The sequence below is a fragment of the Atta cephalotes genome (genome assembly GCF_000143395.1).
Source record: "Atta cephalotes unplaced genomic scaffold scaffold00002, whole genome shotgun sequence".
NCBI classification, from domain to species: Eukaryota; Metazoa; Arthropoda; class Insecta; order Hymenoptera; family Formicidae; genus Atta; species Atta cephalotes.
Genome location: NW_012130066.1, coordinates 13768123 through 13783817, shown reverse-complemented (window position 1 = coordinate 13783817; position 15695 = coordinate 13768123). Strand labels below are relative to the sequence as shown.

The 15695-nt window shown below is 27.2% G+C and overlaps 1 pseudogene; it reads right to left on the bottom strand.

Moving 5' to 3' along the window:
• Window positions 1-8540: 8540 nt before the first annotated feature.
• LOC105624024 lies at window positions 8541-9662 on the bottom strand (annotated as a pseudogene).
• Window positions 9663-15695: the final 6033 nt, after the last annotated feature.

The following is a 15695-nucleotide window of genomic DNA, read 5'->3' as shown; positions in this document are numbered from 1 at the left end:
CTGTGTGAAAAACGACCAGAATATCAAAAAAGGCAACACAAAGTGATTTTGCTTCGTGATAATGCACCATCACACACAGCAAAACTGGTCAAGGAAACGATTGAGGCATTTGGTTGGGAAATACTTTCACATGCGATTTACTCAGACTTGGCTCCATCCGATTATCACTTATTTGCATCGATGGGACACGCACTTGCTCAGCAACGCTTCACTTCTTACGAAAATGTACGAAAATGGCTAGATGACTGGTTTGGCTCAAAAGAGCAACAATTTTTTTGGCGTGGCATCCACAAATTGTCAAACAGGTGGAAAAAATGTATAGCTACTGATGGGCAATACTTCGAATAAAATATTTTTTATGCAATAAACGTGTATTTTGTATTAAAAAATTCCGGTTTCATATTTACATACCTAGTAAGATTTACAAGAAATCGTAAATTATTTATGAATAATCTTACGTCTCATGATACATACGCATAAAATTAGAATACTGGTTATAAGTTCTTATGAGTTTTATAATACGAGAACAAGTTTCGAGTCTTACGATTCTGCTTAGAATTGATCTATTAATTTCTTCTATGAATAAAAATTAAAAATAATTTAATTATAGCTCGAAATAAGCCATAATATTGTTAATTTTTAAGAAAATATACGAGCATTTTTTACTCTTTAAAAATAATTTTCCAAATTCATTTTTGTAAAATAAAATTATTATATAAGATTGAATATATATAAGATTGAATTTAAAAAAAATTGTTGCATTTAAAAATACATAGAATTGTTAGAAAATATATATTTAATAACTATATTTAATATATATATAAAGTATATTTAAATTGTTAGAAAATCTCGCGTCATGTGTAATGAGATATAAAAAATAACCTTCTAAATTACGTCCCACATATCAGAGCATATTTTTCAAAGAAAAAATTAATTTCTTGGAAGTAATGATAGGACTAACTGTGAACATTTTATTTACTTGTCACTTATGTAATAATTTCTAAACATACTTAATAATGAAATAATTTCTAAATGTTTATATACAATAAATTTATATTTTATATCGTTTATTATTCATTATATTCATTACAATGATACTCGATGAAAAAATTATGTTTTAAACATAATGACTTCTTGCACCATGAATATCGTATTGCAGCTATATTATTGCAACCTTCAATCACACGTTTTTGAATTTTTTGTCGAAACTAAATTCTACTGGATATTTAAATTTTTCTGGTCTTTCATTTATATATATATATTTATATATATATATATATAACCACTTTTAAACCACGAATATTTAAATAAGTTGTGATATCGTGGAGATGACAATTGATTATGTATCAGAGATGTAATTTTATTATATTATTTCTTTCATTTAAATTTATATTACTTTTCAATAGTAAAACAATATCTGAAAATTTTTAGCAAAATTTTTCCAAATTCTAAATTTTTCCAAATCTAATGGTTGCATTTTTCCTGTAGTGTATAATCATAGTAGTAATATGTTTGCCTGTAGGTGTTAAATCTGAAATAATATTGGGACAATCCAGTCCATGAATCGAATAAGAAAAACGCTATAAGAACCAATTTGGAAAATAAGCTTCTTTTAACCACATTTTAAAATGATTTGTAAGAAATATAAATGTTAAATTAATAACTATTTTACGACTATTACGAGATTCTTAAATAAAATATAAAATATATCAGAGAAATGACAGAGATTATAATTTCATTATTTCGTTTATGCAAATTTATATTTATTTTTTAATAACAAAACAGTATCTGAAAATCTGTTGTGAAAGGAAATTTATTTAATTACCTGAAGTCATTTTACTAGATTTAGATGCTTTTACAATAACATTTATTGGTGTAAATAATGCTTCTTGTACTATCCTTGATCCAAATATACCATTAGTTTCTTTTAATACAAATAAAGATGCAACAGATTTCCATTACATGATATTATTGGTTGTAGGGTGTATGAGTGTGTTGTTGATGATACAGATTGCACAACACACTCTACTTTTTTTATATCTTGATTAGACAATGATCTTCTAGAATAAATTTCCAATTGGAGATCAACTTTGATCAGAATTAAAAACATTTTCAGATACAAACGATAAGTGGTTGCACTGTTTTCAGAAAATCATCAGCTGTATTATACAACTCAACGGAATCTTCTATTGTTCTTCCAGTTACAAATTTCGTAATTTTTCTCGAAACAATTCGATAGTACTTTTTGAATATTGATATCTAATTGTGAAATGCTTTAAATATAGGATTAAATTTCCTATTTTTTCTTGAGCTTGTAAAACCCTTTGTAGATCAATATCATGAACTATGAATCCTGATTCAACAGTTGCAGCAAATTTATCATGTGTACATTTGGAGACGTAAGATAATTTTTCTATACGATTTCCACCTGAATGTAATTATTCTTTCCATCGTCTTAATTGACCTTCAGATGAAACTCTTCTAAATTTATTTTGCACTGATTTTAGCGGACAATTCCTTTTGTTTTTATTTTTTTCATTAATGTCCTAATTCCGCCAATACTCAGCTCGTCTTTTATAAGAATTGTCAAAGTCTGCGTCATTTGAGGATGAGAATTTAAATTATCTTTACTCCATGCTTCTTCGTCGAATTATGTAATTTATAAGGTTCTTGATAATCGAGATAGATTTCTTTTGTTATTTCTAACCCGTTATAAAATGCTATCCAACAATAATTTTTGTATGTATTCTTTTAATTCTATTTCTGCTTCACTGGTGTGTTGTTGACTGGTATTTCTGTTAGATATACTAAATTTGTAGATGCTAATAAAAGTCTAACAACAATTAATTATAACAACAATTAATTAAGTGGATTGATAATCATATCTTAAAATATTAAACTTTGTTTTGTATCGTAATATAACAACAATTGAACAAATTGTATAAATATGATAATATGACAGAACGACTGCATTGACTGAATGTAAGACTGCTATGTGAATATTCTTATATTGTCCATTTATTATAATTATCTTGAATGTATATACGAACTTATATTACCGCAGTTATTCCTATCATCTATTGCAAGAAACTTATCTTTTCTTTGAAAAATATGTCACGACTTTGATACATGATACGTGATTTAGAAGATTATTTCTTATATCTCACATGACGCGAGATTTTTTAACAATTTAAATATGCTTTATATATATTAAATATAATTATTAAATATATATTTTCTAACAATTCAATTTTTAAATGCAACAATTTTTTAAAAACTAATTTTTTTAAATTCAATCTTATACAATAATTTTTTCAAACTTTTTTTGTTGATAACTTTTTTTTACATATTTTTTTTAAACATAGGATGAGTATCAACTAAAACCATTTCAAAGTCATTCAAGATCATGATCTTGACAACATATGCCAAGGTCAAGATCATCCGAGCTGGGTCTTCAATTGTCAATTTCTTGGCAAGATTTATCAAAATCTTTGCTTTAAAATAGATTTCCTGCTTTAAAAACAAAAATTCTTTGTAAATATTGGGAGTACAAATTAGTTCGGTCCCTAAAGATGACTCCAGCTGTTGTGAATGATTCATAATGACAGCTGATTTTGGCGGTTTCAGAGAAGTTAAACATCTGCTAATAATATTCAGTTTATATCGCTTTGAGTTTCATACAAAAACCTTGATTTTTTACTGTGTTTAAAATGTCGAATTTTGTGTTAATCAAGCAGCATTTGCGGAAGATTTTGATTTTTTGCTTTAATTGGAAGAAAAGTGCGACTGAAGCCCATCGAATGCTTGTCGAAGTTTATGGTGACACTGCTCCAACTAATAAATCATGTAGGGAATGGTTTCAAGGATGAAGATTTCAGCGTTGAAGGCAAGCCTCGCTCTGGACAGCCAAAAAAATTCGAAGACAAAGAATTAGAGGCATTACTCGAAGAAGATCAGAACAGAGTCAAACGCAAGAGGAGCTTGCAGAATCATTGGGGATAACTCAACAAGCCGTTTCTGTACGATTGAGAGTCATGGGAATGATTCAAAAACAAGGAAATTGGATGCCTTATGAATTGAAACCGAGAGACGTTGAAAGGCGATTTTTCACTTGCGAACAGCTTCAAAGACAACAGAGAAAAGGTTTTTTGCATTGGATTGTGATTGGAAATGAGAAGTGGATATTCTACGACAACCCCTAGAAGAAAAAATACTACGCTAAGCTCAATCAATCATTGCCATCGACCTCGACATCAACACCACGGTCGAACATTCATGATTCGAAGATCATGCTCTGTATCTGGTGGGACCAAAAGGGTCTTACTATGAGCTGCTGAAACCTGGCGATTCCATTACGGACGATCGGTATCGGCTACATTTGATTCGTTTGAGCCGTGCATTGCGAGAAAAACGGTCGGAATACAAGCAAAGACATGATAAAGTTATTCTTCTTCATGACAACGCTCATGTCGTAAAAAAAATATTTGGAAACGCTCAAATGAGATGTTTTACTGCACCCGCCGTATTCTCCGAACATTGCTCCTCCTCCCTCTTACTGGTTGTTCCAAAGGATGCAGCATGATTTGACAAGTCACCGATTTACTTCTTTCGCAGGAATCGAAAATTGGCTCCAAAATTCGGATCGTCTCCAAAGACGAGTCATTTTTTCGAGATGGAATTCGAAAATTGCTTGAGAGATGGGAAAAAGTAGTAGGCAGCGATAGACAATACTTTAATTGATCTGTTCATTTTGTTTTGAAATAAATGCATTTTTGAATACAAAAAAATGGACTGAACTAATTTGTACTCCCAATAATAAAAATAACTGTTCTTAAAGCAGGAAATCTATTTTAAAGCAGATAATTTTTGTTTTTAAAGCAGGAAATTTATTTTAAAATAAAGAATTTTTGTTTTTGAAGTAAGAAATAAATAAAATGTAATATTGGGTTGTCCGGAAAGTTCGTGCCGATGTTGAAGGAAAATTGAAATGCAGAAAATTTAAATTTTAGTATACATTTATTAAATTATATAGGTTAGTCGGCACGAATTTTCCGGACAACCCAATACATTCTTCATGTTGGAATGTATGCTGTATTGAAAAGTCCTATTCATTAATAATATATAGAGTTATGTAAATTATGATGATTGTGAATGCTATTAAGTTTAAATCTAAAATAATTAAATTTAGATTTGTAAAACATATGAAAGAGAAATAAATAGTAAACTTTATTCTTATTCAATGTAAAGTTCAGATTAAATTTATTACTTTTATTATTACTTTAAATTACTTACTCGATCTAGCAGCGCGCCAAGTGTTTTTAAATGAAAAATTTTTCTATTTAAATTAATTTTTTTCGTTTTATACAGTTAACTCTTTAATTTTTTTTGTGATAACACTTAAATTGAGCAAGGTAATGCAATTTTGTGATAATATTTTGTATAATATTTTGAAGGAAAATTAAATAATCACTACTTTAGTTGGAAGAGAAAATGTATTTGAATGAATTGTGATATAATAATTTAATTTAAAAGGAATTTAAACCATTTGGATTGGAATAGGAAGATTCTTCAATAATATATACGTATAAGATTTCATTTCATAAAAATTAAAGATAGTACGATTTGGATTAAATAAATAATAATAAAGATAGTATCACTTGGGTTTTACTTTTGATTTTGATAGTAGAATTTAACTTCTCGCATCACGGTTGCGCATCATAGTTGTTGATATCAATTCTTTTATATAAATGATACATATCATTAAATTGATATTCACTATTTATTTAATTTGGAATGATATAAAGAAATGGGATTTAACTTTGCGCTAATTCTTGATATCAAATCTTTTATATGAATGATATACATCATTAGAATTAAGTAAATAACAAGAGACAATACCATTTGTGTTTTACTTTTTAATTTGATCGAACTTAACTTGATTAGTTAAGATTGTAGCATCTGGGTTTTAATTTTTTATTAGATACATTCAGACATTCATTTTTTTCGAAGAGTAATAATTTTTGATAGAGAATTAAAGTTGCCATTACTTAGAGAAGTTGGATTAAGAAGATCTTCAATAAGAATATCTGTGAAGAAAAATTAAAACTACTATTAATTGAGGTGGATACTTAGTATTATATACAAAGAGCCGGTTTCACTTCAACTCGATTAAGCCGAATCGGTGATTAACTGTTAATCATAAGTGGTCAATTCTACTAAACAGCAAATACAAACACAATTAGTTAATTCCACGGTTAAGTAATTGGCGTTGATGAAACCGATCCAAATGATTCTTCACGAAAAGCATACTTAGCGTTTTTTTTATCTTTTTTTAAAAAGGTAAGTTTGTATAAATAATAAGAAATAGTATCATTTGTGTTTTACTTTTTAATTTGATAGAACTTAACTTGATTAGTTAAAATTTGTAATATCTTTAATTTTTCATTAGATACATTCACTTTTTTCGAAGAGTAATAATTTTTGACAGAGAATTAAAGTTGCCATTACTTACTTGCAATAAAAAGACCTTCGATATAATAATCGAGATCTCGGGAAAATTCACCGCTTCGTAAAGATCTGTCTCGCGCTTCACATTTTTCTCTACACATTTTTCTTAGCCCCGAGACACTACCGTGTCTCTGAATTTGTCGTCTTATCTGCCGAACGCGTTGAAACGTATATTCTAACGATCGTTTTTAAAATTAAAAAATGCCTTTTGATTTAATATTGGAATATTAAATAATGAAAATGTCACTGTCACAGGATAATATATTCAAAATAATAGTGTTAATCTTTAGATACTATTCTATACAATTTTAATCAAATCTAAAACAAATAGCTTGCTGCTCAACATTTTAAAAAATTCATTTTTCTCTCACTGTTTTGAATACAAAATTCACTATTTTCTTGGGAGCATTAAAAGCAACAAGTCTGTTACAATTTTCGATATCAGAAATCAAATTACAACTTTCTTGATGAAATGAGTTTTTTAATCCCTGAATTAAATCATGTTTCTCATGGCCACTTATTTCGTTATTATATTCATTACAAATATTATAATGTCTATAAAGAACATATTTTTTAACAACAGAAGATTGATAACATCGCATAGAAGACAAGTGGTTTTATTACTAATAGATGCAAAAAATATTTCTTCCTTGCTTTGTTGAAAGATTGTACATTCCTATCCATCTCTATGTAAATTTGGCAAGATTACAACATAATAATAAGTAAGAAAGGTAAAACTTTCTCTTTATAGAGGCAGTCCTAAATAACCTCCGAGAGACTTTGATCTTTAAAAGCTCAAATCATTGATTTTTTTTCATCACTCGTTATCTATTAAAAAGTTATTAATCGCACATATATACATGCTGAATACTTTAACTCTCATTGGGAATGTTTTTTATTTTTCTTATTTATCTAAATATTACATTTTTATTTTTCTTATTTTTCTAAATATTATATTCATAGTTTATTATTATGTTATTACATCGAGATCTAGCAGCGCCAAGTGTTTTTATATGAAAAATTTTTCTATTTAAATTAAATTTTTTCGTTTTATACGGTTAACTCTTTAATTTTTTTTACTTTAAGTAAATAACAAGAGACAATATTTTGTTTTTAATTTAATCGAACTTAACTTGATTAATTAAGATTGTAGCATCTGGGTTTTAATTTTTCATTAGATATATTTTTTTCGAAGGATAATAATTTTTGATAGAGAATTAAAGTTACCATTATTTAGAGAAGTTGGATTAAGAACACACACTTCATTAAGAATATCTTTGAAGAAAAATTAAAACTACTATTAATTGGGTTGGATACTTAATATTATATACAAAGAGCCGGTTTCATCAACTTGATTAAGCCAAATCGGTGATTAACTTGGATTGAAATAAGAAGACCTTCAATATGTCTTTTTAACGAAATCCGACAGGTCGCTCAGGTATAATGGTCATTCAGCAGCTTCATGAATCCAGAAAACGTTAAAAAGATTTTTCTCAAATGGAATTTACGAAAGGATGTTTGAAACAAAATTTGGGGTCAAAAATTCACGTATGGTTTACATCTCTGTTTAACTATAACGAACAATTTCCCAAGTCTGTCAGGAGCTATTGCATATCCATTCTGAAGTATTTAAATGGTAAATTATTATTTATTCTGATATAGGTAAAATTTAACTTATTCTGATATAATGTAAAATTTAATTCTCAATTATCTAATTTTGATTATAATCAGAAGCAAACTCAACTTAACTGTTGAAAGTTAATCACGTTCAGCAAACTCAACTGTTGCGGAGCAGATCCGTGAGCGCTCGCTGCTATTGGTGACTAGAAGAATACATCAATAGCTGCGAGCGCTCACGGATCTGCTCCGTAACAGTTGCTGAATGTGACCAACTTTCAACAATTAATGGAGTTTGCTTCTGATTATAATCAAAATTAGATAATTGAGAATTAAATTTTACATTACATCAGAATAAGTTAAATTTTATATCAGAATAAATATCAGAATAAATAATAATTTATCATTTAAATACTTCAAAATATGCAATAGCTCCTGACAGACTTGGGAAATTGTTCGTTGCAGTTAAACAGAGGTAAATATACGTGAATTTAACAGTCCCAAATTTTGTTCCAAACATCCGTAAATTCCATTTGAAAAAAATCTTTTTAATGTTTTCTGGATTCATTAATAAGAGGTTTACTTTACCATAAGGAAACCTCGATAGAAAATTTTTCATATATGCACTATGAAACATATCTTTAAATCAACGCTTCGTACGTTTGACGCTATAATCATCCTGATCCAACGTATCAATGTATTCCACAATCGATTGCATAATTACAATTTGCTCAAAATTGTAATCTTTGTATAACTTTCTCATCTGGATATACTTCAAGCCAAATTAGTGGACATTAGTGGAATCAATAAATTTACATATTTTACAAATTCTTCTATAGATAAGGTTTCTTTCTCACGATTATCTATCAAGATCATGTCTTCGTCAAGATTAATTTCACAAAATTAATTTCACAAAATTGAGTCGCACTATCGCTATAAACTAGAATATATTTTTTCGTTTTCACAAATGGAGGCATAATCGATTGTACCTATATAAAGTTTTCTGTACAAACAATAGAGGTAAATAAATTAGCTAAACATTCCAGAACTTTAATTCTCCATTTTACATTACTTTTGGAATGTAACGTTGTCATTAATTGTGCCACAGGACTATCTTCATTATGTAATCTGCATATCATACCCAAAAAATTAATATTTTAAAATAATATTTTATGATTATCTTTCGCCAATGCACTATTACAGTTTTGTATCTAAGAAAAGTAGAGAATCTTCTTTCATAAGTGGATCAATATATTATTGCACAGCTCAGATACGATATTATATGATTTCACACAAAGATGTCAACTGTTCATTTGAGATAAGGCCAAGAATAAAATTAGGTGCATGAAATGAATTTATGCGTATTTCTTTCTCTTTATCAAAAAATAAAGCTGTGATATCATGTAACAGAGAATTCAATTGTGAATGTAAGATTTTAGAGGATTTTATAACGAGATGTCTTTTAATTGTTTCAAAGCATCTTGTCTCATAGTTGAATTGTGATGTCGAAAACATGTTAATAAATCGTGGAAATACATTACAAATTACATAATAATGTACGTACAAGGTCGAATTATAACGCACATAAACAATTAGATTTATATAAGACATCAACATTCGGTAATTGTTGAATTTAATCTCCTCACCTCCTCGAGGTTGATAAAATTAGATTCATTCGATGTGTTTTTGCACTACTTGAACAAATGGCAAAAAAAATGTGTCGCTCTGCTCCGCGAATCGAGTTATTAATTGTTAAAGTTGACAGATATTCAGATCAGGAAATCTGAATCATCAAGAATTAAACAAATTTTCTGCTTTACAGACAAATATTTAACTAAGACAAATACTCTGCTGTAAAAATAAAAATTATATAAAAAATAATTTGTATTCTTAAAGCAAAGAATGTGTTCTTAAAGCAGAGAATTTGTATAATTGAAGCAGAAAATACTTATTCTAACAATTCAATTACATGTTCTTCTATGCCATCGATGTGACAGATTTTCTAACTTGAATATCATCAACAACTTTAACAATTAATACCTCAGTCCACGGGGTAAAGCGATACATTTCTTTTGCCAGATTCGTTTATTTCGTGTCGAGTAAGTATAATTTGTGTAATTGCAGAAGCAGAAAACATGTTATCGTTCCTACACATTATATGTTCCTTTATGCCATCGAGGTAACGGATTTTCTAACCTAAACTATTTCACTTTAAAAGTGTACACTAGTTTATCAGCCACAGAAAATAGATATGTATGATGTGACCATGCATTGCCAGCGCCATATTTGCCTCTTGCGCCAAAAATTTCAAAAGGACAAATCCCCCACTCCATAGCCAGCGATGACAACGTTTCTTAATCTTAATATAAAAGTTTCGAATTTTGCGTCGCAATATCTCGGCTCGTAGGGCACAGAACAAAAATAAAAATTATATATTTAGATCGGATGCAATCGATTGAGCACTTATGGTAAAACCTGATCAGTTCAGCTCTTATTGAAATCCAATAATCTCAATCCCAGACAACTCGCCGGCTCGCGTAAAGTAGCCACGGCAGTGTCGCTGTGCATAGCTTAGCGCCGAGACACCAGTGTCTCCACATCTATAAATTGCTGTGAATAATTGCTGTGCCGAATGATCAAGTTCTATGTATGATAGCATGAATCGATAGCATATATGCAAATTATATAATGAAAGTGCATTTATTTTCTTTTCTATATGTCCTACGAGCAGAGATATTGCAACACGTTAAGAAACATTATTGTCATTACTATTACTACTATTAACATCGTCGTCGTCGTCTGCCTAGCCTATGAATTACGTCTTGAACTTCAGTTGACAGAACAATCTCAACCTTACTTTACTTTTTAATAACTCTTTAACAAACAATACTCGACTGCTAAAACTGTCAGATGATCACTCAGGATCATGATAATATGTCAAGGTCAATGTCATCGAAGTTGAATTCCTATTTCATTTTTAATAATTTTTTAATTTTTTTGAGATAGGATTGCTAAATCTTCTGACAATTTCAGGAAATGTAGCAAGAAAACAAATATCGTATGCTCCAAGTCTATGTTAAATAATATTGTAATTTCAGATTGAAAATAAAGATAAAATTAAATAAAAATTACTAAAATATTTAAAACTGATAAAAGGCCACTCAAAGTTTAAATTTCTGTAGTTAAGAATCTTTCCATGGTTCTTATTTTATGAATCATTTAATTAAATAACTAATTGAAAAAGAACATTTTATACAAATATATTTGTATAAAAACTGCAGAGATGGGAAATAAAGTAACGCCGTAAATTTTATCATTTAAAAACAATTTGATAACGACAATTTGCAGTTTTTTATTGCAACAATAATTGATTACACTAATTTTGTGCTAAGCTTGAAAAAATCACTTTGAGAGGTAACTCTTAATCATTACACGTTTACTTACTAAAAAGGTTATTTATAATGAGTAATCCCAAAAATAAAAATTCTATTTAATTTGAATATACGTATCAGGTACATAAAAGATTTTTGATATCAATAATGAGCGTTAAATCATAATCTTTAAAAATTGTTACACTCAATCCTAATCATATTGTATATGAACAAAACACTGTAGTACAAAATTAATAAAGAAAATTCAAATTCCAAGTAAAGTATATATTAAGCATATTCAAGCCTATAACGTCAAAGCCAGATCTTTCAAATGCCCAAATAATTCAAAATGAATTTTATATATATATATATAGTATATATATATATATATACATGTATATATATATATATATACATATACTATATATGTACATGCATATTTTGTAGTTATTCAAACTGCGCGCCGAATATTTTCCAGTCTTACAAACGCAATTAAACTACTGGAATAATATCACAAGTTAAATTAAATTGACAAGCAAATTTTGATGTTCAATCTGATATCATATTAGACGGATGTTAATGTGCTGAAAAATTTTAAATAAATTTCCAAATGAATTATCTTTATTAATTTATATGCTGAAAACTAAGTGATGAGTAATATAATGATAAAGTATTAAAACATAAATAATTTCTACAATGTACAAATAGGATTAAAAGAATTTTAGAAACAAAATACGATGAGAGTATAATCAATGTGAATGAACGTGCGAGCAATACGGCGTGCAGATTAGAACTAAGTATAGGATATATACATCAGTATTTAAGGTTTATTTTTATTATTAGATGCGTTGTTGTGAAAATTATTAGATTTATCTGTAATATCATTACTGCAATACCATTTTGTTTTTTTTAATATTCATTATTCAACCTTCTTTTTAATAAATGTAGCATTCAAATTAAATTCATTATTATATTTGAACATTTTTTATTGTTTACGACAATCTTAATCGAATTTAATAACATCTATAATTATAAAATTGATCAGTCATAACTATTCCTCTAAAGAAATGGAATGATTGTTGATGACTGTAATTGATTAGTTTTACGGATTACGGTTAATTACCGATGTTATTAAACGCGATTAAGATCTGATTTCATAATATATCATTCATGAATTTCTTGGTTATCTAAAGATTAAAGATAACCAAGAAATTCATGAATGAATTTCATTGATAAATCTGTTAATAAATCTTTAATCTTTGGGTAACTACTTTTCAAAATAGTAATAGTAGCCTATCGGAATTTATCGTAATTTTACTATACAAAATGAATCGTTATCAATCTGAAATTTATTCAATGAGTTTCTATCGGCGGAATAAAAAATCAATTCTATAAGATTTTATCATTTTATAACAAATTGGAAAACTTATTGAAAATGTATATGAAAGATACGAAATTCGATAACGAAATTTCATAGATTTCCATCTGATTTTCCCGAATAGTAATACGTACAGAAATTTATCGTATATAATTGCACTATAAATCGTTCTCAATCTGCAATATAGTCAATGAACTTTTCTCTGCTTAAAAAATCCAATAAGAAACGATAGACATTTATAGAAATCTAATAGAAATCTTATATAATTTTTATCACAACCTATCGTACCTATTGGATATTAAAATAATGACAGAAAAAGTTATAAATTTCTATCGTTTTATCTTATATTTTATATTAAATAAACAATAGAATATTTATCGGAGATCACAAGCTTTTCTATATGATCTTATTACTATTAAATCGGATTAAGAAATAAACGAAAAGATGTTTAAACGAGCCTGTAATTTCAAATATGTCCCTATAAAACAGATGTTATAGAAAAATTATCGTATCCTGTCGTTGACAATATAATCGTTGATAATATAATGTCCTTCAAATCATTAAACAATTATTTTGCAGGTTTCAACATACATAACAAAGCTGTAAAATGTTATTGTTTTATATTTTATCTTATTTAAATGATAGAATAATTAACTGTATATACAAACTTCTCTGTCACATTATCTGATTTAATAAAATAAGCGACAGGATTATACGAATCTATATAATTAATCCGAAAATCTCTATATGTTTAAATAAGATAGATGTTATAGAAAAATTATCCCATTGTTATATAATTAATTATTCATTTAGGTCATTGAATAATTAATTGAATAATTAATTAATACTTAATAAACTAAATGTTACATTATGGTATGTTGTCAAGAGTAAGATGCGATAATTTTTCCATAACATTTATCTTATTCTAACATATATATATATTCTAACATATATACATTTCTGGATTAAATTATATAGTTTCTTAGAAACATTATATCGTTTTTATCACATAGCTTAAATATTATTTTTAATCATAAATTTCAGACTATTTGATAAATGCTATTTGATAATGTTATCTGATAATGCTGCTATATTTGATAAATTTTATATATTTGTCTTATCGTTTTCATTATATAACTTAAATACCGTTTTAAATCTACTTCTATCTGGTTATGTTTTATTAAAATTAATAATATGTTATGTTTTTTAATCGTAAATTTCAGATAACTCTAAAGTACACAACATTTCCTTTATTTTCATATTTTTTGTCATACAACTGAAATGTCGGTTTTAATCAATTATTTTAGTCATGTTTTATCAAAATTAGTAATATTCTATATGTTAGTAATATTCTCATGTCCTTAATCGTAAATTTCAATTACAATTAAATTTAAGATTCTACACTTTACAAAATACTAAAAATACGAAAGAATATTACTAATTTTGATAGAAACTGATTGAAAATGATATCTTAGCTGACAAAAATGATACAGAAGAATAGAAAATCTATCAAATATTTAAAATAAGTAATCTGAAATTTATTATTCAAAAAAAGGATAGGATATTATTAATTATTAATTTTCATAAAACGTGACCAGATAGAAATTGTTTAAAAACAATAATAAAGATATGTAATGAAAATGATAGAGAAATATAGAAAATCTATATCAAGTAATCTAAAATTTAAAACGATACTTAAGATATATGATACAATGTTTAGAAACATGACTTAATGTTTATAAGAACGTAATCCAAAAATGTTTCTATCACATGCTAAAGTATCCACACAAGCGTACGATTATAGCTCATCGTTACAATATTAGCCTATCATCCCAGATTCGAATTCCATCGATTCCGATATTCAAAAATTGTAAATTTCCAATGCATAATTGTAATTAATAAATTATATATGAATATGTAAATTAATTCTATAAAAGTATAATAAAAAATTATATTTTAATAATTATAAAAACTTTTTTTAAAAATAATATGAAATTTATGATTAAAACTATTAATATAACTATTAATTATGATAAAACATGACCAATAGAAATTGATTAAAAATGATAGAAAAATATTAAAATTTATCAAATACATCAGGTAAATAACCTGAAAGAAAGGTGTAAAAATGGTCAAAAATGGTCAAAATTAGCTTTGAATGGACACCTTTAAAATATAAATGATAAAATATAAATATAAATGATGATATATCTTTTAGAAGTCCGTATTCATGAAAAAATGCATATTTATCTAGGAAAGCTTGGGCAACATTTCAAAACTAATAAAATAGGTCGTTTAAATGCTCTGCAAAGAAATTTTGTATTCTAATGAACAATGATAGATTTTGAAATTAATTGTGTTTACATTTAACACAAGTTAGAGTGACATGAAATACTATACACAACATGAAATACTATAAGAATACACTACCAGAAAAATCTACAAATATATATACAGGATGTCCCATTTTTAAATAATGTAGAAAAGAAGGAAAATGAAAGTTCGATGCGGTATTTAATGCACAATCATTAATTCTATGTATATAAATATATATAATAATATATATATAAACATATATATAAATATCGGATTGTCCGGAAAGTTCGTGCCGATTTTGAAGGAAAATTGAAACGCAGAAGATTTAAATTTTAGTATACATTAAATTATATAGATGCCATTCTGTTCTACAACCTTTTTCCATCTTTCGGGCAACTTGAAAATTCCGTCCTTCCAGAATCTCTCAGGTTTTTCAGCGAAAAACTTTTCTAAGTGATTTTTTACCTCGACCAAAGAATTGAAGCTTTTTCCATTAAGAATATTTT